This window comes from Microtus pennsylvanicus, chromosome X, assembly GCF_037038515.1.
Source record: "Microtus pennsylvanicus isolate mMicPen1 chromosome X, mMicPen1.hap1, whole genome shotgun sequence".
Classification (NCBI taxonomy): Eukaryota; Metazoa; Chordata; class Mammalia; order Rodentia; family Cricetidae; genus Microtus; species Microtus pennsylvanicus.
This window is the reverse complement of record NC_134601.1, coordinates 102,167,335-102,194,210: the sequence shown is the minus strand read 5'-3', so window position 1 is coordinate 102,194,210 and position 26,876 is coordinate 102,167,335. Positions and strand designations below refer to the sequence as shown.

At 35.2% G+C, this 26,876-nt stretch overlaps 1 protein-coding gene and 1 pseudogene across 9 annotated transcripts in view; both read left to right on the top strand.

Annotated features, from left to right (window-relative positions):
- The window catches only part of Dmd (dystrophin), a 2,313,977-nt gene that overhangs the window by 1,445,361 nt on the left and 841,740 nt on the right, over positions 1 to 26,876 (top strand). The gene's annotated exons all lie outside the window — the stretch shown is intronic.
- LOC142840667 (heat shock protein HSP 90-alpha-like) lies at positions 11,476 to 14,407 on the top strand (annotated as a pseudogene).

Here is a 26,876-nt window from a genome sequence, read left to right as displayed (position 1 = left end):
CTTATAACTGTTACACCATTTCACATGCCATTTCCAACATTTTTCTTGAAAAATACTACAAATAGAAAAGTAAAAACACAGAATATTAAATGCCTAAATTCCCTCTTATTCTCTTTTTACTTTCTCTAAATCAACATTTGTTTTGCAATCATGCATCTTCTTGATGTCTCTCCTCCACTCTGCTGCTTTGTCATATGAAGGATATAATATATATTGATACGAATTTTCTTTGTATTCAAAGAAGTTTAAATGCCATTATTATTCAGCTTGTCTCAATTAGAATATAGGCATGCCATAATGGGCCATGTGTTTCTAACTCCTAAGAAAAAAAATTAAAATTGCATATTACTTAACATAAAGTAACCATTGGAATGTCTAAATTAGGTTAAAATGTCCTGAATTTTTATACTAATATCCCATTTAGTTCATGCATTTCATTTCATTATTTTATTGAATTATTCCATTTAAGTCAAAAGCACCTTTCACTTCACTCCTCTACACTGATATTGACATTTCAAAAATTATATATCATTGACTTAAAAAAGTTCTGGATCTGTCTGTTTATCCCCTCATGGTGCAATTTAATTTGCACCATAGTCTCTAACTTTCTTGTAAACTGCAAGTTGGTCTAGGCGAGACTTTAAAAGACACAAGTTGAATTTTGTTTTTTTTCTTTGCCAATATAGGTCTCATAAGAAACTGAATACTATATACTATAACATTTTTCAGGATGCAAAATATGAAATTGTATCATTGCTTGATTAAGATGATTACTATGAGAAATGATTTCAAGTTGCTTTTCATATTAATAATGAGTCCCATATTACCATTAGGATCCATTTTTTATTCCCTCCGTCACCAGTTATTACATTAACACATATAAAATAACAGGTTTCCTAATTTTGCTCAGACATTATGTTTGCCAGTCTTTTTATTCTGCTTTTATGAATACTTACCTTTTTTCTACATTGGATTATGCCATTGTGTAGTCAAAGATTCTTTTATCATTTTATTCAATGTACTAATGAAGTATACCTATTGTTCTTGATTGTTGACAGCTACTTCTGGCCCCATGATTCATAATCCCATGATCTTTGGAGTTATCCTGGCTCTTGTTTGGAATTAACTACCTCCCGTGCACTTCTTATTTTCTTTAGAGGAAAACATTTGCAGAAATTGGCAGAGGAATATTAGAAATATTCCTCTTAAAGGAATGTTGATTTTTTTGGTAAAAAGTCTCAGGATAAATAATGTTTAAATCTCACTTTTGTAATGATCTGTTTCATAGTACACAGAATGTGAAAGTTACACTTTGCATATTAAATAGCCCTTTTAGTGTAAGCCTGACTGTTTGATCAGTAGTTATTATTAATTTAAACCTCTTTATAGGAATAATTTACCTGTTTATGATCTATGCTATATTTCCCATGAAAATTTACAATGCAAACAAGATAATGGGACCCATTCTTAAATACACTTAAATAAATTGTTTTTTAAAGACCTTGGTTCACTGCTTCCATTCAAACTGATACTGTTAATTAGCAATGAGCTGTATCTAATTCATTAAAGTCAGCCTGTAATATTTCTTCTTGAAAATGTCCATCAGCAATTCATATTTTTCCATGTACAACTTGTAACATGACTGCTTTCTCTTAATAGTTTCTAATTAGTACTTAATGCAGACTCTTATAACTAAAACAGCTTTCTGCTTTCAGCTTAGACCAATCAGGTTTCCAACTATTTCATTTTTTTAAAAACAGCAGACAAAAATTGTAACATGATTCCAAATCTCTTAACCATGTATACAGTCCTTTAAATGTGTATAGCTAATTTATATAAAATAGCATTAAAAGCTTTCTTACGCATTCACATTCTACACACAGGATTGCTTCAGCCTCACCTTCAGTCTGATTACTGTATATTTGAACTTCTGTTTCTCATTCCTAGTTTTGACATAGACTTCATCTAGTTCAGCATTTTCAAACTGAATGCCCAGAGCCTAGATGAAGCTAGAATGAATACATTTTTCCCAGGAGCCTTATTTTGAAAGATTTAACATTTAAATATTGAGATCACCCATACTTTTCTAAAAATAAGAATTCCTGTTTGCTTGTTTTTTTTTAATTAAATCCAGCTACTAGGCAGGATTTCTTATGTTCTCTCTTGACACAATCCATTTTGACTAACTGATGTTTCAGATCAACTAGTCAAAGTGTTATTTCTCTTCTATTCCAGGAATTACCTGTAAGTTGCAAAAAATTGAGAATCTAACAAACTACAGTACTTTCAGGGCCTTTCTAGGAAATGCATATATATATATATATATATATATATATATATATATATATATATATATATATGTGTGTGTGTGTGTGTGTGTGTGTGTGTGTGTGTGTGTGTGTGTGTGTGTGTGTGTAAATGTTTCAAAATGACTGCTTTTGGTAGGCAAGCATCATCATCATTTTGCCATATCTGTACCTCTTCACTCATATTCAGTAATAGTTTTCCCATAGACAGTTATTTACCTTAGCTATACCTCATATAGACCTCTGTCTAGCACAAGTTCTAATAGGTCTTAATAATAAAAGCCCCAATCAGATATTGGAGAAAATGCTGAGAGATCAAGAAGACAAAGAAGACAAACTACAACCACTATACTTACTCCATTTCCCAGCCAAAAAAAGAGACTGTGTTTCTATTTCCTCTTGCTTTATCACCTCCTCTCTCTGCCCAGTCATATTGCTTCCTGTCTGTCTGTACAGACCTCCAGACCTCTGTGGTTAGCTAGTGGCTAGCCCTGCCCTCTAGTCTTCAAGCAGATATCTTTGTAAAAAAGATATCAACATATTTCCACTTTTGGTCTAAAACTTAAAAGAGAAAACTGTAATTAATAAAAGAATAAATGTGTAACAAGTAAAATAGCTATATATAATATATACAGGCAATGAATACATCAACAATTTTTAGTGAATTTGTACTTGACAAATTCAGAGAAAATACTCCATATCTATCTGTCTTATCTTGGTGAGTCCAAAAATTGTACCTAATTCATTTTCTAGCTTGTGTTACCAAAACTATCCTTGTATGTCTCTCAACCTTATATCTTTCACATTTCTTTAGTGAATTTCTTTTTTGAGTTTGGTAAAAAAGGAAAACTATAACTATTTAGTCTTTGACTCCCTCAGGAGACCCAAAGAGAAAACAATAATAACTAAGGAAACAAGAAGTACAAACAAGTGACTTCCAAAAAATGTGAGAAATGGCAGAAACAGCTGGCTGCCTGGACAATCACCCAAGGTTTTTCTGCCATATCGGGTCATCCATCTTCAGTCTATAGGCCTAGTATATCTAACAGACTTTTCTATGAATCAGTATATTTTTAAGGGTTGTCCTATCTTATCTTGGCAAAGTTTGGCAGTCACTTTCTTTTGTGTCCTGCTTCTCCGATTTGTATAACATAAATACTGTCAGCAGTCAAGGCAAGAACATTTTCTTACCAAGTAGCTAACCTTTGCCACAAAAATAGCAAACTCCACTTGCAGTTTCTTCAATGTCCATCATCTTCTCTGAAGAATATTGGTTCTGCCAGGAGTAGACACTGTCATAAAAAAGTGAACAAACTGTGTTATTAAAATATATTAAATGCCATGTTCTGTAGATTGCTGAAATGTTTGAAGATGACCTGAATCTCTAAAATATATCTCTGTTTGACCTTGAAAACATATCAAATATGACCAAAAAGAAAAATTTGGGTTGTCAAGTCCTGGGAGAGGTAGCTGTATCATTTGTTGTCCAGTCTCTGCATAATTGGAAAATGCAGGGCTTGTTTCAAGTCTTGAATAGTGTAGTCTATAAGGTGGGATCATCTCAGCTAGCTACCTAGAAGTTGTCCAGAGCATTTTGTAGTGCAAAGCCGATCTTTAGAGCCGGGCAGTGGTGGCGCACGCCTTTAATCCCAGCACTTGGGAGGCAGAGGAAGGTGGATCTCTGTGAGTTCGAGACCAGCCTGGTCTACAAGAGCTAGTTCCAGGACAGGCTCCAAAACCACAGAGAAACCCTGTCTCGAAAAACCAAAAAAAAAAAAAAGCCGATCTTTAGGTGGTATTTTTCTGCTTAATGGTGCTATCACTGTCCTGAGGCTATTGTCATTGTGGGGTCCTATCCTCCTTTTCGAAACCTCAAATTTCACTGTAAGGCATGGTCTTGGTTCACTGCAGAAAACTTAAACATTTTAGATGTTATGTGCAGCATATATCAAGAGATGAAAGGATCAATATTTGTTATGTACATCTCCAGTATAAAAAGTTAATTCCTAGTTATCTGATAGAGACTCAAACCTGAAATCATGTACAGGAAGCTAAATGAAGTCTTTTTAATGCTATATGATCATTAATAACATAATAAAAACTTTAAAATATATATTTGAATATTATAAAATTTTAGATAATATATATGTCTCAAAAATTGAGCAAAATATTAGGAGATTCATAGCAACAAAATAGTTCTTTTATTTGGTTTTTCTATTGTCCCTTATGAGGTAGCTCTTCTGACATGATACAGAAATTTTGGATTTTACTTTAAGAAGCATGCTTGTGCTTATAGAAGGAGAGAGCCATACTCCAACTTCAACGTCAGCTTTAATTTTTTAACTTGATTGGTACTACAAAAAGACTATTTTCATTATGTATGTAGAGAATAGCAGAAACAAATATTTGGGAAAATTTATGAAATTTTATTCTATTGGGGATATGATATACCAATATGTCAATTTACTTTTTCTTGGGACTTTATTCCTGGATGATTTTCTTTTTTTTTTCTTCAGATGTCTCATTTATCCAGTGACCAAATGTAAAATTATATTCAGTCCAACTTGAAAAGGCTATAGTGTATAATAGTCTCAAACTTGTTCAAAGTTGAATGTCTCTTCTGAGACTCATGGAAATCTGTTAACTGTAATTCCCCCATATAATCAAAATTGAGATCTCATACTTCAAAAATATAATGACACATGACATACATTACCATTCAAAAATGTAGGGAAGAGAGCATAGTGAGAAAACACTGGACCAAAGCAAGACCAAAACCAAATGGGCAAACTCCAAACTCTGCCTCTCCATGTCTAATGTCAAAATGATCTTATGATCTCCAAACCTATTCAGCTTTGTTGACTGCCACCCATTTATTTCTCTTGGGTGGGTTTCACTCCCCGTTAGAAGTTCTCTTGGCCAGGTATCCCAAGACTCAGGCATCTCTAACATCTTGGGGCCACCAAGATAATTCAGGTTCAACTAAACAGTTTCTTGCAATGGTCTCTCTAGGTTTCCATTCAAAGACACCCCTGATACATGCCTGGCCTCAACAACTTTCCTTAGTTGTGGAGGCAAAGTCCATAGTCCCTTTCTTCATTTTTAACTCCAAAACCTTAGTTGAAGCTGCCAATTTCAGTTGCTTGTTGGTACTGGAACATGAGTTTCTTATTCAATTACATCTTCACCAGGTTTTCGTCTTTCTCTACCTGAGCTTGGATGTCCTGAAATTTACTTAGTAGATAAGGCAGGCTTCAAACTAAGAGATCTGTTAGCCTTTGTCTTCCATGTGCTGGAATTATAGGTGTGCACCACAATTCCTGGTTCTATTCACAATTTGGACATTTAGCTGGGTGGGGGTCTTGCCCTGAGGTCATCATTACCTCTATTCAGTTTGTTGATCTACTTATCCTCTTGAATGCATGATTTAGGCCTATTCCTTTCCCTTGTGCCCCTTATCATAATCTGTACGATTTGTATTTTTATTTTCTGACCTTGCTCCATTTCATTAAAAATAATCATTAGAATATTTGGTGGTAACCAATAACCATACAGTAGAGTTTATCCAGAACTCTTCACTTTAGCCCAAAAAAACTCTTCAGATAAAGGCAAAAAGCCACCACAATCTTCACCAAAATGTCATACAGCTATTCCCTAGGTAACATACTAAAACTCTTCCCCTCCAAAACCTCTTGAGCCAGCCCCCCCCCAAGAGTTCATCAAATTGTACTCTGCACCACTGTCTTGCACGTTCCTACTAGTATATACCTTTAAGCAACACTTAAAACATTCCACTGCTTTCCTAACCAAAAGTACCAAAGTCCTAATTCCTCCAAATGAGAACCTGGTCATGCTTATCAAAGGATTCCCCCAGTCCTTGGTACCAACTTCTGTGTTATTTAGGGGTTTTATTTGCTGTAAAAAGACACCATGGCCACAGCAACTCTTACAAAGGAAAACATTTCACTGATATGGCAGCGTACTAGTCAGATGTTCAGTCCATTATCACCATGATGTGGAGCATGGCAGCATTCAGAGAGACATAATTCTTGAGAAGGAGCTGTTGCATGTTGATATCAGGCAACAAAAGTAGACGATGTCACTGAGTGGTATCTTGATCATAGGATCAAAACCTGTCCCTAACATGACACACTTCCTCCAACAAGGTCATACCTATTCCATCAGGGGCACACCATTTAATAGGACCACTCCCTTTGGGGGCTATTTTTCTTTAAAATCATCACGATGTCTATACAAATGCACACTTCTTAATCTAGATTAAAATTTGCATTTCCTGTCTCTGTTTTAGCCCGTTATATGTGCATCAGTTGCTGCATTCTGATTTTCCACTTGCCTTAGCTTACCACATTTAGTAGAGGGGGGGCTGAACATGAGCTTAGCTTTCCAGTTACATCAGTCATCACTTTCACTAATTCATCATACATCTGAATCATCAAATCATATTGTATTTTTCTTCAGCATTTTCAAATTCATTTGCTTTCCTTCAAATTCCTTTTCTTGTACTGTGTGTTTCTTGAAAAATCATAGCCACGTCTCAAGACACAATTATTATAAAACTGTGATCTCTTTCCATGTAGAAACAAGTGTATTTCCTCTACCGTCCCTTTTTGTTCTTTTAGTATACTGTTTTGTGCATGCATTGTGATTCATACTTACTTCAAGCAAGGTAGTATCTTGTTTTATCTATATAACTTACAATACTCAGACAAATGTTGATACATCATAAACAGCCAATATATCTCCTTAATTCAAATAGTGAGAATTTATATTCACATTGAAATTAAGCTGAACATTTAAGGCTTTACAGTATACACTATTTATATGTTAGAATAGATCTACAGAACTAGCATTGGATTTTCTCCTTTCTAATTTTAAAATAGTGAAATGAATTCAGTTAATCTTTTAGGTGCTCTCTAGAATATAGTATACTTATGAGACAAGAAAATGTAGTATCTTTTGCTTATAGCAAAATTTGGCACTGTAGTAAGAGAAGTGCCATATTTATTTATATCATTCTTACTAGACCCTTGCCCAAACACTTTGGATGAAATAACTAATAAAACTAAAAATTTTATTTTATACTCATCTAGCATACAGCCAGGTGAGCTTTTAGATTAAATTCATATGATGAAGCGCTATTTTGGGGGGTAATCAGTTAGATTTTAGAGTTATTCCCAGGTGCCCTTAGAGAAGCCGGTCTCTTCCCATCTGTTCTCTGATGACTCTTGAAAAGCTTTCAAGGCCATTCATAATTCTTCATCAGAAGACTGAAAAATTAGCCTCATAGTTAATCCTTTTATGACATATTTTATTTTAGTTTTGCAACTTAGCAGGTTAGAACAAAACAGACAAGTAAAGCCAGCCAGGCTGTTGTACTATCTGATGCGGAAAATGTCTCTTAAATAACTTCTATTATGTTTACTCCTCAAATTATGCTAATGTCATCATTTCATTTAGAAACACTGCCAATATGATTTTGAACTAAATGAAAGAGTAGAATAGATTTTTTTTTAGAAAAAATTGCTGTCATTTCCAGTACCGTGTGCATTGGTTCTTTCCATTAAATAAAAATACTTGCCAAGTATTATTATATTTCTCCCAGATGGTTTGCTTCAACTATTGTTATTTTCTATTTTTGATAGTTAATTAATGTTATATAAATATTATATATATATATTAAACATTATATATAAATCCTATCCTGATGAGATAGGATTTCTTACAGATAGGGCTCTGGTTTCCATAAGAAATGACTCAATTTTTTTGGAAGACTTGTCAAAATGGCTGTTTTTACATGTATACAAATTAATTGCTTAGGATTTGGAATAAGAGTAGATAATAGAGAAATCTGAAATTATCTTACATTCTGTTTTTTTCTATTGACTAAATATGAAGCTAATTAAAAAAATCTGAGCTAAAATTCACAGGTGAATAAATATAGAAGGATATATAGCAAGATAAGATGTACAAAAAATTCAGGCAATTTACCCTTAATCTAGAAAAAGTGCTGATCATATCCAAATTATACTTGAGTAAAATACCATTTCCATGTTCTAAGAAGTAAGAAAAAAGTTTAATATGCTAAAATGACTTTCCCAAAATGCATTTCTGCCAAACTGTCTGCACAGTCTACATCACTAAGTTTGATAAGAAATTCCTCATATTGAATGTAAATTAAAACACTACCTCCTAGCCAGGTAGTGGTGGTGCATGTCTTTGGTACCAGCATTCGGGTAACAAAAAAAGGCAGATCTCTCTGAGTTTGAGGCCAGCCTGGTCTACAAGAACTAGTTCCTGGACAGCCTCCAAAGCTACAGAGAAACCCTGTCTCAAAAAAATTAAACAAATAAAACACTACTTTTCCAAATCTGTGGTATATTATGTAGTCCTGATAAGAAATAAAATACTGCGGACAATGAGGACTACTGACAACTCAAGAACAATGGCAATGGGTTTCTGATCCTACTGCACGCACTGGCTTTGTGGGAGCCTAGGCAGTTTGGATGCTCAACTTACTAGACCTGGATGGAGGTGGGGGTTCCTTGGACTTCCCACAGGCCAGGGAACCCTGATTGCTTTTCGGGCTGGGGGGAGACTTAATTGGGGGAGGGGGAGGGAAATGGGAGGCGGTGGCGGGGAAGAGACAGAAATCTTTAATAAATAAATAAATAAATTAAAAAAAAATAAAAAAAAAAAGAAATAAAATACTAAATACATATTTAAAATTCAGAGGTACCTCAAATACATAACTTAATGATGCAACTTAGGGTCTTATAAAAACAAAAATAAATCAACTTAAAAGATGGTGAGGACAATAGCAGTGGGTTCTTGATCCTACTGCACGTGCTGGCTTTGGGGGAGCCTGGGCAGTTTGGATGCTCACCTTAGGAGACCTGGATAGAGGTGAGCGGTCCTTGGGCTTCCCACAGGTCAGAGAACCCTAAGTGCTCTTCGAGCAGATGAGGGAGGGTGACTTGATCGGGGGAGGGGGAGGGAAATGGGAGGCGGTTGCGGGGAGGAGGCAGAAATCCTTAATAAATAAATTTAAAAAAAAAAGATGGTGAGGACCTAAATAGGTATTTTAGTTGTTAAGAGCAATTGTTACTCTTGCAGAGGTCCCAGGTTTGGTTCCCAGTAGTAAACAACCATCTGCCACTCTAGTCGTAGAGGAACAAAAGCTCTCTTCTGGCCTCTTCAGGCACTGAGTGTACATAATGAACAATTACATAAAGAGGCAAAACACCCTTACACGTGAAATAAAATAAATTCACTCAACATTAGTAGCAGATGTATTAAAACAGTTACAATCAGGGAAGAACAGTGCGAGGTATGGGTCACTCCTTTTAGCATAGTTAACCAATAAGGTAAAATAAACTTCCAAATATCACAGACTACTGCCCTTGCTCTTGGTTAACTTAAGGGAATTGATAGAAAGAACCTGTTGCAGAATATTTCATTTAATTATGTCAAGAAACACAGAGAAATCAATCCAGTACTGAACTAGAAGCTTCATCTGTACTGGGCAGATATTTTGATCCTGGAAGGTACTGTGCACACTACCAGGGGAGTCTAATCAACTCTGCTATTAAACTGTCAGCACTGCACTGCAATCCCGAGTGGCCTGGAAGGATACTACCACATGGAATGATCACATGAATGCTGCAGCATTAGCCACCTGTTGACTAGATTTGAGGCCTGCTCCACAAGATGAAACTTTTGTCTGTCCTCATTATCCGGCCATGATCTTGTGACTAGGAGGTCAGAGGCACTCTGCGGAAGATACTACTGTGATTTGATAAGTAGATATATGCTTAAACTGCCATCTATCTTCATATGCATAGATTATAGATAACATCTCTCAACTCTTCTGAGAGAAGCTTCCTTTTACAGTATATCAAGTTCCTTCCTTATATAGTATACAGATTAATACAGAGACCCACAAAGTGGCCAAATGCATTGACTAAGACTGTGGAGTACCCAGCTTTCCCTTAGCTGAACATTCCACTGTCACATTTTCTCAGCAGAGTCAGCACCCCTGCATCTCTGTATTACCATCCTTGACTGTGAACAGAAGCTTCCTTAATAAAGGCTGGGAACAGCACTCTTTCTTTTGCTTTTTAATTAAAAATAGATTCTTCACTCACACAATACACCCTCTCTACAGTTTCCCCTCTTTCCACTCCTCTCAGCTCAATTCCCCTGTCCCCCCCAACACCCGCCCTTTGTTTTCCTCTTTAGAAAAGAATAGGTCTTCACAGATATAATAGGACATAGTGAAATCTCTCATATCGAGGTTGGACAAAGCAATACTCAAATGAGGAAAACAATCTCAAGAGCAGACAAAAGAATCAGATTCTCCTCCAACTGTTAGGACTCTCGCAAGAACTTCAAGCGAACAGCCATGACACATATGTAGATCTAGACCCTTGCAGTCCCCATGCTTGCCACTTCAGTCTCTTTGAGGCCATATGAGCCCTGTTTAGTGGATTCAGTGGTCCATATTCTCCTGCTGTCCTCCATCTCCCTGACTCCTACAGTCTTTCCTCCCACTCTTCTGCAGGGTTTTACAGTCTCTGAGGGGAGGGGCACGATGGAGACCTTCAGTTTAGACACTTTCTCTACAAAATGGCTGTGAGTCACAGAATGTGCTACCATCTGAAGCCAGAGGAAGCCTCTGTGTTGATCAGAGGCACCAGTATATGAGTATAGTGGAATATCATTAGGCATCATTTAATGAAGTTTTTGAAAGTCCCCAAGCACTGATAATCCCTGTTCTACCAAAAACCTACTGTAAGTGATGGAATAATTCTCTTCCTAATGAAGAACTTAGAAGCTACAAAAATATCTTTTTCATTTAGATTTTGTTTTTATTTATTCTTTATGTGTGTGTGTTTGTGTGTGTGTGTGCATGCACACACATGCATGCAGATACCTATAGAGGTCAGAAGAGGTTGTTAGATTCCCTGAAGCTGCAGTTAGAGGTGGCAGCATCTGACAAGATTACTGGGAACTAAATTCTGGTCCTCTGCATGAACAGCAAGTCCTCTTAACTGTTGAGTCATCTCTCAAGTCTCTTAAGACATTTTAGCAAGTTGCTTTAGTGTCATGGTGCAGCTAGTCACATCTCATGCATAGCCACTCAGCCCAGATGCCTGAGGAAACACAGACCCAGGACCAATGAATGGAGAAGGAAGAGGTGGAGACTTTTGCCTTTCAGGCAGAAATTTCCCAGTTGATGTTCTTGATCATCAACACATTCTATTCAAACAAAGAGATCTTTATGAGGGCGCTCATTTCAAATTCATCACCTACACTGGACAAGATCAGATATGAGAGTCTGACAGATCCTAGAAAACTAGACTCTGGGAAGGAGCTACACATTAATCTTATTCCCAACAAACAAGATCGAACCCTTACCATTGTGGATCCTGGAATTGGAATAACCAAGTTGACTTGGTCAATAGCCTTGGTACTATTGCCAAATCTGGCAGCAAAGCTTTAATAGAGGCTTTGCAGGCTGATGCAGATATTTACATGATTGGCCAGTTTGGTGTTGGTTTTTACCCTGCATATTTAGTCGCTGAGAAATTAACTGTGATCACCAAACATAATGATGATGAGTAATATGCCTGGGAACCCTCAGCATGGGGATCGTCCACAGTGAGGACTGACACAGGTGAGCCAATGGGTCCTGGAACAAAGGTCATCTTACACCTGAAAGAAGACCAAGCTGAGGACTTGAAGGAAAGGAGAATGAAAGAGATTGTGGAGAAACATTCTCAATTTATTGGCTATCCCACTACTCTCTTTGTCGAGAAGGAACATGATAAGGAAGTCAGTGATGATGAAGCTGAAGGAAAAGAAGATAAAGAGGAAGAGAAAGAAAAAGAAGAAAAGGAGTCTGATGAAAAACCTGAAATAGATGATGTTGGTTCTGATGTAAAAGAAGAAAAGAAGGACGGTGACAAGAAGAAGAGAAAGGAGAACATCCAAACTGGCTAGGCTCCCACAAAGCCAGCACATTACGTAGGATCAAAACCCCGTGCCATTGTCCTTTGCGTCTCATCAGCCCTCATTGTTCGCCATGTTCGGAGAGTCCAGTTTTATCCCATGCTTTCTCGGTAACAGTCCAGCTGGCCTTGGTGAGCTCCCAATAGATCAGCTCCACTGTCTCAGTGGGTGGGTGCACCCCTCGTGGTCCCGACTTCTTTGCTCTTGTTCTCCCTCCTTCTGCTCGTCATTGGGACCTTGGGAGCTCAGTCCAGTGTTCCAGTGTGTGTCTCTGTCTCTATCTCCATCTATCACCAGATGAAGGTTCTATGATGATATGCAAGATATTCGTCAGTATTGCTATAGGATAGGGTCATTTCAGGTTCCCTATCCTCAGCTGCCCAAGGAACTAACTGGGGACCTCGGTTTGGGCAACTGGGAGCCCCTCTAGCGTCAGGTCTGTTGCCATGTTCACCTTCCTAGATATGGACAGAGGAGGGAGGACCTAGGACTTACCACAGGGCAGAAAACCCTGACTGCTCTTTGGACTGTAGAGGGAGGGGGAAAGGAGTGGGGGGAGGGGGAGAAGGGTGGGAGGAGGGGGAGAAGGGTGGGAGGAGGGGGAGGGAAATGGGAGGCTGGGAGGAGGTGGAAACTTGTATTTTTTTTTCTCCTTTTCTCAATAAAAAAAAAAAGAAAAAAATCTAATGGAACCTAAAAAAAAAAAAAAAAGAAGAAGAAGAGAAAGGAAAAGTACATTGATCAGAAAGAGCTCAAACAAAACAAAGCCTTTTTGTTTGGACCAGAAATTCCGATGACATTACTAATGAAGAATATGGAGAGTTCTACAAGAGCTTAACCAACGATTGGGAAGAACATTTGGCAGTAAAACATTTTTCTATTGAAGGACAATTGGAGTGTCAGGCCCTCCTTTTTTGTCTCAAAACGTGCTCCTTTTGATCTGTTTGAAAACTGGAAAAAAAAATATCATCAAGTTGAATGTGCGCAGAGATTTTATCATGGATAACTGTGAGGAGTTAATCCCTGAGTATCTGAATTTCATTAGAGGAGTGCTGGATTCTGAGGATCTTCCTCTAAATATCTCCCGTGAAATGTTGCAGCAAAGCAAAATTTTGAAAGTTATCAGAAAGAGTTCGGTTAAGAATGTTTAAAACTATTCACTGAACTGGCAGAAGATAAAGAGAAGAACAAAAAGTTTCATGATCAATTCTCAAAAAATATAAAGCTTAGAATTCATGAAGAGCCTCAAAGTCAGAAGAAACTGTCAGAACTGTTGCAATAATACACATCTGCTTCTGGAGACGAGATGGTTTCTCTCAAATACTATTGCACCAGAATGAAAGAAAACCAGAAACACATCTACTTTATTACAGGTGAGACCAAGAACCAAGTTGCTAATTAGGCCTTTGTGGAACTTCTCTGAAAGCACGGCTTAGAAGTAATCTATATGATTGCGCCCATTGATGAATATTGTCTGCAACAACTGATGGAGTTTGAAGGCAAGACGTTGGTGTCAGTTACCAAAGAAGGATTGGAACTTCCAGAAGATGAAGAGAAGAAAGAGACTAGGAAGAAACAAAAGACAAAATTTAAAATCCTCCACAAAATTATGAAAGGTATTTTGGAGAAAAGGTTAAAAAGGTGGTTGAATCAAACTGATTGGTGACATCCCCATGCTCTGTTGTCACAAGCACGTGTGGGCAGAGAGCAAACATGGATAGCACCATGAAAGTTCAGGCCCTTGGAGACAACCCAATGATGGGTTACATGACAGCAAAGAAACACCTGGAGATAAACCCTGATCACTCCATTATTGAAACCCTCTGGCAAAAGGCAGAGGCTGACAAGAACGACAAATCTGTGAATGATCTTGTCATCTTGCCATTTGAAACTGCACTCCTGTCTTCTGGCTTCAGTCTGGAAGATCCCCAGACACACACTAACAGGATCTACAGGATCATCAAGATGGTCTAGGTATTGCTAAAGATGATACCAGTGCTGCTGTAACTGAAGAAATGCCACACCTGGAAGGAAATGATGACACATCACACATGGAAGAAGTAGACTAAGTAAGCTTCATCAGAACTGTATGTTTGATGCTTACGTTCATTCCTTCTGATTCTATATTTCCCAGGGCTTTTGTTTATTTTTGTTGACATTTAAAACATCAGTGTGGCATAAAAACTGAAGGGAAGATAAAATTTCTTTCTACTTGTATGATACTGTGCTGCTATAGGTTTGATTCAAGAGGTTGGGTGAACGTTTGTTGTAAAATGTAATGTAACCTATTAACTTTGTGGTCTGAAGTGTTTAGCTGTCGAGCTGGATTCCTTATTAGACCAAATAATTTCACTTGGAGGTGTTCTAAGATATAGCTTCATGTTTAAAAGGAAAAAAATTAAGATGGCTTAAGTTTCATCTTAAATTTTTTCATCCCCTATAGTTAATTCTGCATGTACTAGTCTTAGACGTAAGTACACAAGTTAAAATAACAGGAATTCCCCATGTGCCTTGTTTTCCAAAGTACCAAGAACAAAATCCCAAGTTTCCCTAGGTCTTGTATGCTGTGGGAGGACCTTCCGCTCCTTCAGCCAATAGCTGCTGAAGTACAAGCCCACTGTGCTGCGGGAGTCTTCTGCTCCTTCAGCCAATAACTGCTGAAATACCAGCCCACTGGGTCGTAGTCTATCTTTTAAAAACAGCGGCAAGCCTCCGCTTGCTCTCTTGGTTCTGGTGCTTGGTTCCAGCTCCTGATCCAGCGACTATTGGCTGAAGGAGCCAAGGTCCTCCCGCAGCACTTGTAACTCAGCAAAGCTTGTGAGTGGAAATACAGTGCCCAATCACATTCTGCTTTAAAAAGTAAATACAGATGAGAAAAAAAGAGATTTTAGCAACATTAGAATCATTTTGCATTATTCCTTCATGGAAGTGACCACATTAAGAGTTTTACTGATATTTCACCACTTACCAATAACTTATTCTTAGAGCTTGTTCTTACCCATCTCCTTACTTTGTAAAATATTAAGTAAAACATCAAAATATTCTTGTATCGACTTTATAAACTGTAATATTGTACCTCAAAAACAGATTAAGATATTTAACTATGATTAGCCTCCTTAGCCACTGTTTATAAGACTATATAACAAACAATCTGTGACTTTGACCAGTCTGTGCTTTTCCACCGTAGTTGCATATGACCATGTCTTCCTACGTGAAAAAAGAAACTAATAAGGATGGCACAGATAAATAAATTAATGAGTATTCACATACTATATTAGAACCTGCTTTAGGTAGTTAAAAAACATCGTCTATGTCTTATCTGGTTTGTCCTTCTAGAGTTTAAGGCGAATTCTATCTGTAATGACATATTTATGATTTTTTTCTAATGAAAAATATAAACATTAAGGAAGGAAACAAGACTTGAGATTACCAAGTAAAAGGAGGGTAAACATAGAGTTAAGTTTATTGGAAAAAAGTGTGTACCAGAATGTATCAATCCCCGAATATAAGTATCAGTTATGGAGAGTTTCAGAGAAGAATCCTGAAACAGTTAAAAACATGCTATCACTGTTCTTCAGGGTTAAAAAGATGAATTAAAATCAGATGTCTTTGTAATTTCTATAATGGCTTTCATTACTAGATTAATTTTCTGTTATTGTTGATGGTGTTGTAACTCTGTGGGATATTTGAGATACAGAACCTGATTAGGATTGCATGTAAGAGATAGATTCTAACTTTATAATTATTTTTAATGGTCAGAGTTCTTTAATGACAAAAACAACCATTTCTCCTACTGATTTCGTTGGTGTGTGCGTGCCAATCAGCCTTTATACTAGACAAAAGAAAATAAAAGCGATTTGAATAGAAAATTGACCAATTAAGTAAACCTGTCAACTAAATGCTGCGTAACAATCTCCCGTGTTCCTACTTGTGTTTATTACCTTTGAAACGAAATAAGATACTACCTTGCCATTTATGTTGTGATTTTATCATTGTTTCCGCTGGGTACTAAAGGCAGAGCTTGAAAGTCCTACTATCTTTAGGATGATTGCTGAGCAAATGTTGCTTTATATCAATAAAACTGTGTTTACTTTTGAGACTATAGGCATAAAACAATTTTATTTCTGTATTTTTAACAAAGAAGACATAGTATTGGCTGTATAATACAGGAAAACAAATCCCACAGAATTCATATTAAAAGTTGTTAAAACTTTAAGATAAACAGCCCATGGAGCAAAACAGAAAAAAGGAAACAAAGCGTTGTTTTAGTATGTTATTTTAAATGTAAAATTTTCAAGAGCAAATGAATAAAACAGTCAAAGAGATGGGGAATCTCTGAACCATTACTGAGAGAACAAACAGAAGAGATTATTTCTGAACTGACTAAGGTGTTACACTTAATAGAAGAGAATCAAATTATCTTATCTTATTTTATTAGTAAATACTATCACATGAGGAAAGGCAGTTATGTCTAAAGCAAAATCATATAATGTCAATGACAACAAATAAGAGAACACAGAACTTTTGGAATTGAAAAGCATGATGATTTAAATAAATAATTTTATGAGGTTAAGGGAAGACTCGATGGATAAAAGAATCAGTAAACATGATAAATAGAAGTTATCAAATCTTTAGAATAAAGCGAATAAAAGAATATGAAAAATTAAGAAGAATGCAGAGTCCTTCAGAAAAAATATTCAGTGTGTTAACATGGGCGTGTTGGCATTCCAGGAAGAAAGGAGAAAAAAAGAAGGCGTTATAAAAAAATTGTTTGAATAAATAATGTTCATACACCTTGCCATTATGATGAGGCTCAAAAAAAAATCCACCACAACAAAGAGAAAGAGATCAGTAACAAGTGAGCTAATGTGAATGGAGATGTCTTTAAAATAGCCAGAGAAATAGTTCTAAATTGACAATTGATGTTCAAACTTAAATAATTCCCATTGACTGCACTGTGAGTAAAATAAGGAGGCATAAATATCTTACAAATAAAAGTTTTTTACCATAAATATTATATAACGTTGTTGAAAGGTATAAAGAAAATTTAAATGAAGGGAGACTGCTTTTGTGTCCTTTGTGGAAAAAATCAACATAAGATCACAGAGTTATGAAAAATTGTATTTAGATTCAATAGAATTTCTATTAATATCTCAACAGAAACTTTATATAGAAAATTTATATAGAAATTCAAATGTACAAAGTAGCACACATAAAATTAGAAAAAGAGATTGTGTTTGCATTGTACTACATTTTAAAGTCAGAGGGTGTGATGCCACCAACTTCATTTGTCTTAAGATGGCAATAGGCATTGATAGTATTCTGTGCTTTCATTTATATTTTAGGATTTTACAGTACATCCATTAAAATGATATCAGGATGGAAATTGCATTAAATATGCATGTTGTTTGGGGTAGTAAGGACATTTTAACAACCTCACTTTTCCAATCCATGAATATAAGATATTGTGTTTGTGTCTCAGTTAGTTTATCCCAGTGTTTTATAAAGCAACATGCAAATCTTTTTGTTAAGCATATTCTTATATATTTATCCTTGTTGATAGCATTGCTAGTAGAATTTTTCTTAATTATCCTCTTAGATATTTTCTTGTTAGTATGCTGAAGTGGAGCTTTATTTTTACAGTTTGGTGTTTAAAAGGCAAGTAAACTACTTCTAAAAGGATTTGAATAGATATTTCTCCAGCAAAAGTACACAAATGACCAACCATGACGTAAAAAGGTGCTCATCGTCATAAATTAACAGAGAAGTGTAAAACAACCATACTATTTTCACCTTTCAACTGCTATGATAGCCATTATTTTTCAAAAAGAAAATTATTGGTGATGATTTGAGTAAATTACCATATTTGATGAGAATATAAACTTATGATACCTTTAAAATTAACAAGAAAGCTGCCATATTACAGGAGAATATCACTCCTGTATACATAGCCAAAGAAAACGGGATCAAGGTATTAATGGGTGATTAATATTCTCACATTCTGTGAAGCATCATTCACACTATCCAAGATATGAAATCAACTTAAATGTACATTGAGAAGTGAGTGGATAAATAAAACATGCCATATACACATGATAGAACATTGCTTAGCATTAGAAAGTAAGGAAATACAGCCATGATTGAGAACATGTAGAACACTGTATAGAATAAAACATGTACATCAGAGAAGTGCAAATACTACACATATAAAATTATATGAGGTAGGTGAGAAGTGGAGTTTAGAGAGCAGTTTTCCGAGGATCATCGAGAAGGTAATTAGAAGCCATTATCTATTGGGTCCAAAGTTTAGGTAATGTAAAGAAAAAGTTCTAGAGGTATGCTGTTTGAAACCTTACACTTTTAGATTTTCAAAGGAAGAAGAAATAATTTTCAAAAACTTTGGAGTTCATAGGTTTATTAATTCGATTTTAGTGATTGTTGTAGAGAATTATGCCACTCTCTTAACTCATCAAGTTGTATCCATTTTATGTGAAGATTCCTATCTTTATAAATTAAATTTTAATAAATCTGCTAAAATAAATATCCTATACAGTAATCCATTTTTAAACAAAACTGAGGTTTTGTGTTTTTCAGAAACTTTACTGACATCTGTTGCTTTTGGAGTCTGGTAATTTATCTTTCCTCCTTGTGAAGTAGCCTGATTTTTCTGTGTGCTATTTGCATGATGCAAATACGTGTTTACAGTATTCCTCAACATGTGGCCTTTTCCTTGACTAATGTTTTCATTATATTTTGCCTTTTAAGACATACAGTGAGGAAATTATGTATTTTTAATAAACCATCATCCTCCATCTTATATTCATGAGGAAAGTAATGATTGGCAGCTTCCAATGGGAGAATCTTCCCTCAACCTTCAGCAACCAACAGGGGAATTTTATTTTATATAATATGAGAATATATTGCCAGCCCTATTGGACCAAGTACCAGGACCCATGTGTTCATTTATGATTCTTTAGTTCTGGCATTTGTAACTCTTTTGTTTATAATAATCTTTGAAGATATCACTTAGTGTAATATTTAGGTAAGTGAAGTAGTGTATTTGTAGGTGATAATCAGGTTTTAGGATCTACTTGCAATACTTTTGAAGCTCTCCTGTATCGTATGCTCAGTATTTAGTAAACGTGATTATTGATATGGAAAATAAATACTGGAGTGGTAAAATCCAGGTAGGATCAAATTTTAATTTCTAGAGATAATTGAAAAGCACATTTTATATAAACACAACACGTTTAGGTAAGTAGTCTTAGCATATAGCCACAATGGTTAATGAATTTGTTTGTTCACAACATAGACAATAGCATGTCATAAGTCTGCTTATAAAACTCCAGTGACTATTTGATACTACAGAGACAGTATATTAATATTGAGAAATATATAGAACCCCTTTTTGTTTGATTTAACTTGCGTATTTATTTATTCAGTGCAGTCGTGTGTGTGTGTGTGTGTGTATGTATGTATGTATGTATGTTTGTGTCTGTGTGCGCATGTTTCAGGGCATTATGCACCATGATGTGCGTGTTCAGGACAGAGGACAGCCTTCCCAGTATCTTTCACCAAACAAGCTATGTATTTTAGGCTATCATGCCATTCTCTGTACTATTACATTTTCTAGAAAGTCCCACCTCCTTCTTTATTTAATGAACTTGTTCCTTGGGATAAGGTTAGTATTTATGCTCCTGAGAGGTAAGTCCCCATTTTCAATTGATGCTATCCTTAGTAGGTTGTTTCCTATTGCCAACAGACTAGATTTTAAATCCTTATTGTGTCTTCCTAGTACTTGACCATCGCTGTGATGTTCTTTCTCTTTGTTATCCACCTTGTTGACCACATGTTATCCAGCATAAATTACTTCCCTATTATTTTAGGCTAATTTTGGATTTGTTTCTCATGGAGTAGTTCAACCCAATCTGGATCTCTTGATCACATCCCTCCCAAATATAGGATTACAGCTAGTTACTTACACACCAAGTTTGAACACTTTAAGTTGGTTGGAGTTTCCAAGTCTTTTTCTACCTTGAAAAATAAAACAACAACTAATGTTTAAAACTTTCTCATACACAGCATCTAACCAAAGTAAATGTTTTCAGGGCTCAGTTTCAGTTTCACTGTCTCAAAGAGACTCATTAAAATGACTCACTCTTCCTCCACATCAGACCGCTGAGTCTTCTCGTTAGGAAGAGATTACAGTCCAAATAACTGCAATACCATTTGTTCTGACACGGGATATTTTCACTCAGAAGCCCAGTAGGAAAATTCTAAATTTTGAAAATGACCATCATTATTTTTTATTCTGTATTTTTCATTAGCACAATTAATAATTTACCTTGCCTTTTTCTTAGGTCATATATAATGAGGTTGCTAACACTTGTTAAGCATTCTAAAGTGTGACATGGCATCCAAGACTAGAATACTTACTGAAACAATTTGTTTATTAACATACAATATACTTACCACAGTTCTCAGTTATACTTTATAAATAAAATCCTCTTATAATAATCTTATTTGATTAATACACTTACATTTCACATTAACATACTTCTTGTGATTATCAATTAATACACTTACATTTTACATTAACATACTTCTTCTTGTGATTTATCAATCCATGATAATATACTATGCTTCTTATAGGTATTATGTCTGTGTTTCTCTGTGTTTCCTATTCCTTACTATCCAAGTAGTATCATCAGAAAGTTAGTAGGAATGTGAGAAATACCTCTTGATACTTAGCTATGCTTATCACATTTTAAAGAATCAAATTCAAGAACACTATCAACATATCTGAAAAGCCAAGTGACACTTTGTAATTGTCATTTGTAGCACAGACATTGTCTGATGCATTGCCGATTTGAAAATATTTATTAATACCCAATATTAAACTAGTAGCAGGCTAATGTGAATCAGTGTTTAGCAATCCCCAAGAAATGGTTTTCTAACTATTGAATGTTCTCTATTCGGCTCACTCTATAATAAAGACTCATAGTAGATATTTAAACAGTTCCTAAACTCTAAAATTATTCTTCATGAAGTTCAGCTTACATTATTTACCTTGTATCTTACGAACTTTTTGGCAAAATTCTGGGCTCCAACTAAAAGGTTTATTATGGAGTTCTTCATAATAACAGACTATTCTGTTTTAATTTCATGCTGTTAATATTTCGTTGTGTGAGCTATTTTCTACCTTGGTGTTCTTGAAATGCAAAATGAGTTTTATAGGCTTTGATGATTTATGCCTGGTAAAAAGTATGTTTTCTAAAAATAAATAAATAAAAAACTTTTTCTTCTCTTACTTTACTTAGTATTTGAATTCTAAATAGTCATATCTTCTGCAATGATTGCTAAACTTCTGGATCCAAGGCACTTTTATATGCTTAGGAATTGGTCACAATTCCACATTTTTGGATTATGTAGATTACCAAGGACAAAAGGTGTATGTCGACAATAATACAGATGTCTTGGGAAAGCAATGATAACTTTATGGTAGAAAATATATAATGAGTGACATGGCATTATTTGGGGATTTTGTAAATTGTTATGTTTAGCGTAAGAGAAGATAATTGGTTCTTCTATGAATTTCTGCATTCATCCTATTGCATTTCTCAAATCATGTGTCCTCTAGAAATAACATAAGAGAATGAGAGACCAGAAGACAAATAATAGCTTAATACTTTGAGTAAAATAGTTTTTACCTCACAGATTTTCTGGATGGTTCTCAAGAATCCTATGGGGTTCCCACATTCTCCTTCAGAAACTTCTGTTTCAGGGAATGTTGCTATTCTTGTACTTCCCGTGGCTATAATCTTTTAAAAAATAGTCATCTGCAATTCGGAATAACCTATCTAGGATTGTGTGCACGTATATTATGATTCTTCCTGTATTTTCTAAAGTCTCCATCTCAAAATTGACTAAATCCCCTGGAGAGAAAGTTCTCAAGTATAAAATGAGGTACAGCATCAGACATCTGTATATAAGGTATACAAATCCGGGGCATATTTTCTTTGTTGAGAGTATTATGTAAGCAAGTTGAATGGATTGACTCCTAGAAAAGATTCCAACATGGGAAAATAGAGTACTTGGCCTACAGCCCTGGATAAATGCACATGCATATACTATCACATTAGAGAATATATTGTGGTGATTAGGCAGTGCCCGCCTCGTACGATAAAAGCATCCCCACAGAAATATTCACCAGAGTTAATGATAAATATATTGACTGCAGATTAAACTGCATTGATAACTTTTCTGATTACTCATGTCTTCCCATCATGATATATTCTTCCTTGAATTACATCACTAATGTTTATACTGTAAATGGTAATAGAGTCATATTTCAGATGTAAGCCAGTATTGAAGAAAAAAATAAGAACAGACAAATGTATTGAAATGACTCTAAAAGTAAAATATTTCACATTTAATTGCAGATGGGAAATGTTCAATATCCCATTCATTATTATTACCACCACATGCCTGACTAAATCCCACCATAAGCATTAAGCAAGTAGATAAACAAATAAATAATACTTTATCTGGAGAATGCCAACATAAACCACATTTAAACTGTTCTGTCAAGAGACAAGCCTGGAAATGCTGTGTTCCTTTGCTTTACTGCAATAATCTGAATACAAAAATTCAAATTGCAGGTTTTCAAAATTTAAGTTGAGGCTCTTGAAATTTCAGAAAACACATTCACTTGAAAAACAGATTATAACAAGGTCACAGTATAATTTTTGTACCACATTTTTATATAGTATTCTAATTATATAAAAATCAAGATGATAAATGACTACCAAATGTTCTCATATTTTTAAATATGTTATACTTTTTAAAAATTAAATCATCAGATAAAGTTCTTTGATGTATAGAGACAGCAGCAAAGCTCTTGACCATAGATTTCAGTTCTTAGTGATTTCTTTTATCCAGAGTTTCTTAAAGTGTTTTCTAAATTAGTGGACAGTTAAAGTCTATAAACTCATCTGCAAGTTACTGCCTTTGAAACAGAAACTAAAGATTAATTATAAATTGAACTTATTTTTAATGCTTGAATTGCCCATGAATATTCCCAGTGCCCAAATAAGCTACAATCAGAAAATACAGCAGAATTACATTTGAAAGTTCAAATTATATTTGAAATACAGAAATTTTCAAATATTAATTTATTGGTTTAATACAACTATTCTCATCTTTATTTAGATTTATTTTATAATGTAACTAAGTAGTCTGTTACTTAAGGTGGCAAAGGAGTCTAACTCACGAAAAGATAAATATATTTTAATATTTCATGATCTTTGTTACAAAAAGCCACAGTAAATTATTATTCAACAACTGAAACCTAATAGTATGAAATATTAGAAAGAATATTGATTTTGCAGAAGAAATAATGTCAATATCTAGAAACACTTCCTGATCAGAAAGTTAATTCTAAGTGCATTTACAATAGATTAATACATTTTGGTGAATATAAAGGTATTTGGAATAAAATTAACTTGTAAATAATTACAGAATATAACAATATTAAAAACATCTCAGATTAAAGAAAAGAATAAAGAAACAATCTCTATGGTTTATATGTTTAGAAACAAATCAAATCAGAACAAATTAGTCTAAAAGTTGAAAGAAAACTAGAAATGTGTTCTCCATAACTATATTTATGAGGGTGAAAAACTTACATAAACAAATAAGCAAATAGAAAAAACAAGAAATGCACAGTAGAAAATAAATAATAGAAATCTTGGGAAATTTTATATGAAAAATATTTTAACACTTATATTAATAGAAGCTACAGAATATTCATGATATTTTTCTTCTTAATACATAACATAAAGAGACATAGTTAAATCTAGTTGAAGTGTGGGAACCTAGCATTTCTTAATTTTTGGTCACAATTCATGAGTGTCTTTCATGGAAGTGTTGCAATTATAATTAACAATGAATACTGAAAGTCGAATTTATCAGCTACATGCACCAAAATAAACAAATTGTAAAGCTACTTGTTGCAATTAAAAATTATAACTAAATACCTAATAACAAAGTATGGTGGAACATGACATATCCACTTATAATTTATTGCCCTGAATTTTGTTAATTAAATGTATTCATTTTGCATGTCAATGTTTTTCCCTCCTTCCTCTCCTCCCATTCCCTAATCCTCCTCGCCCCTACCCAATCTACTCCTCTTTTTCTGTTCAGAAAGAGGCAGACCTCCTCTCATGGGTATCAACAAAGCATGCATGGCATATTGAGTTGAGGTAGGGCTAAGCACCACCCCTTGTATTAAGGCAGGGAAAGCAACTCATTATGAGGAATAGGTTCCCAAAAGCCAGTCAAAATTTTAGGGACAACCCCTGCTCCCACTGCCGGAAGTCCCACAAGTGTACCAAGCTGCACAACTATAACATATATGTAGAGAACCTTGGCTAGTCCCATGCAGGTTGTCACTTCAGACTCTGTGAGCTCCTATGAGTCCAGGTTAGTTGTTTCTGTGGGCTTCTTTGTGGTGTCCTTGACTGTTGTAGCCTATACAATCCTTCCTCCCTCTCTTCAGCAGGATCTACTGATCTCTGCCTAATGTTTGCTTGTGGGTCTCTGCATCTGTTTCTATCAGTTACTTAAGTCTGTCTGATGACAATTTGCAGTAGTAACCAATCTTTGAGTATGGTAGAATATCAATAAGCATCATTGTGCTATTTTTTCTTCAATTGTGTGTGAGACATTCAGACTCTGGGTTCTAGCACACCAGGCACTGTATGGGGTGGGTTCATTCTCAAAGTATAGGTCTGATGCGGTACCAGTCATTGGCTGGTCACTCCCATAGTCTCTGCACCACCTTTACACACAGCATATCCCATAGGCAAGGTAGACTATAGGTCAAAGGTTGTGTAGCTGGGTTGGTGTCCTAATTCCTCCATTAGAAGTCAAGCCAAGTCACAGGAGATGACTAGTTCAGTCTATGTATCCACTATTGCTAGAAGCATTAAAATGGCCATCTTATCAAAACTAGTCTATAAATTCAGTGCAAACCCCTTCAAAATCCCAATACAATTCTTTACAGACCTTTAGAAAACAATACTGAACTTTGTTTAGAAGAAAAAAACACAGAATAGCTAAATAAATCCTGTAGAATAAAAAGAAATTCTGGAGGAATCACCATCCCTGATTTCATGCTCTACTAGAGAGTTATAGTATTAATAACAGAATGGTATTGGCAGAAAAACAAACATGTGGATCAATGATATTAAATTGAAGACTACGATATAAATCCACATACCTATGGACAGATGATTTTTTTATGAAGAATCCAAAACTATACAATATAAAAAAAGAAAGCATTTTCAACAAATGGTGCTGGTCTAACTGGATGTTGGCATGTAGAAGAATATAGATAGATCCATACCTATCATCCTGCACAAAACTCATGTCCAAGTGGATCAAAGACCCCAACATAAATCTAGTTACACTGAACCCATTAGAAGAGAAAATGGGAAACAGTTGTAAATGCATTGGAACAGGAGACAACGTCCCAAAAAGAACGCCAGCAACAGAGATGGTAAGATCGACAATTAATAAACGGAATCTCATGAAACTGAAAAACTTCTTTCTGTAAGACGAAGGACACTGTCAAAATGGCAGCCTATACAATAGGAAAAGATTTTTACCAACTCTACATCTGACAGAGGGCTCATCTCCAAAACATATAAAGAACTCCAGGAATTATTACTCTGGGTCTTAATTTTTTTCAGGTTAATTAATAACCTATGGCAATTAAGTTTCATTTTGGTGTGTTTGTACATCCGTAGATTGAACCCACAATCCCACATGTATAATCAAGTGCTTTACTACTTAACTAAACCTAGCCCTTGTCACAGTAGCATATTAAATGAAGAAAATATGTAAATAATACTCATCATGCTTTGTCACAATTAACTTTGTAAATTTTAATTATTATGATTAAGTACATTTATAGTCTTGACTGGGTATTTATTTTGGCTTATCAAGACAAGGTTTCTCTGTGTGTCATCCCTGGCTAGTCTCAAACTCACTTTTGTAGAAATCTGTCTGCCTCTGTCTCCACCACTCCCCGTGACTAAGTGCTTTTAAGAGTGGAGAGATGCAAGCTTCAGTGTGAAACAGTGAGTCACACAGTATAACCCTTTATTCATATATGTAATAAAGGTATCATATTAAAACTATATTGTGCTCAGTTAAATTAATTTTCTTTGTATTTGAATAGTATTTTGGGGTAGCGAAATGGAGGAAGATTGCTGGTACAATGCAGTTCCTTGCTTTATGAGAATAAAGTATGTCAAATTTACCAAAAAAGAAGAAAATGTAACCATGCAATCATATAATTTGAGAGTTACTAGAGGCATTTGAAATTTTATTCTGTACTTGGCACTTCTCATCTAAGACCAGAGTCTAAAATTAAACAATGCTATCCCACATTTTAAAACAAAGTGCCAGCAGCTGAGATAATCCATTTCCCTATAAGGTTTATCAAAGCAACAAACCTCCATGTTTCCC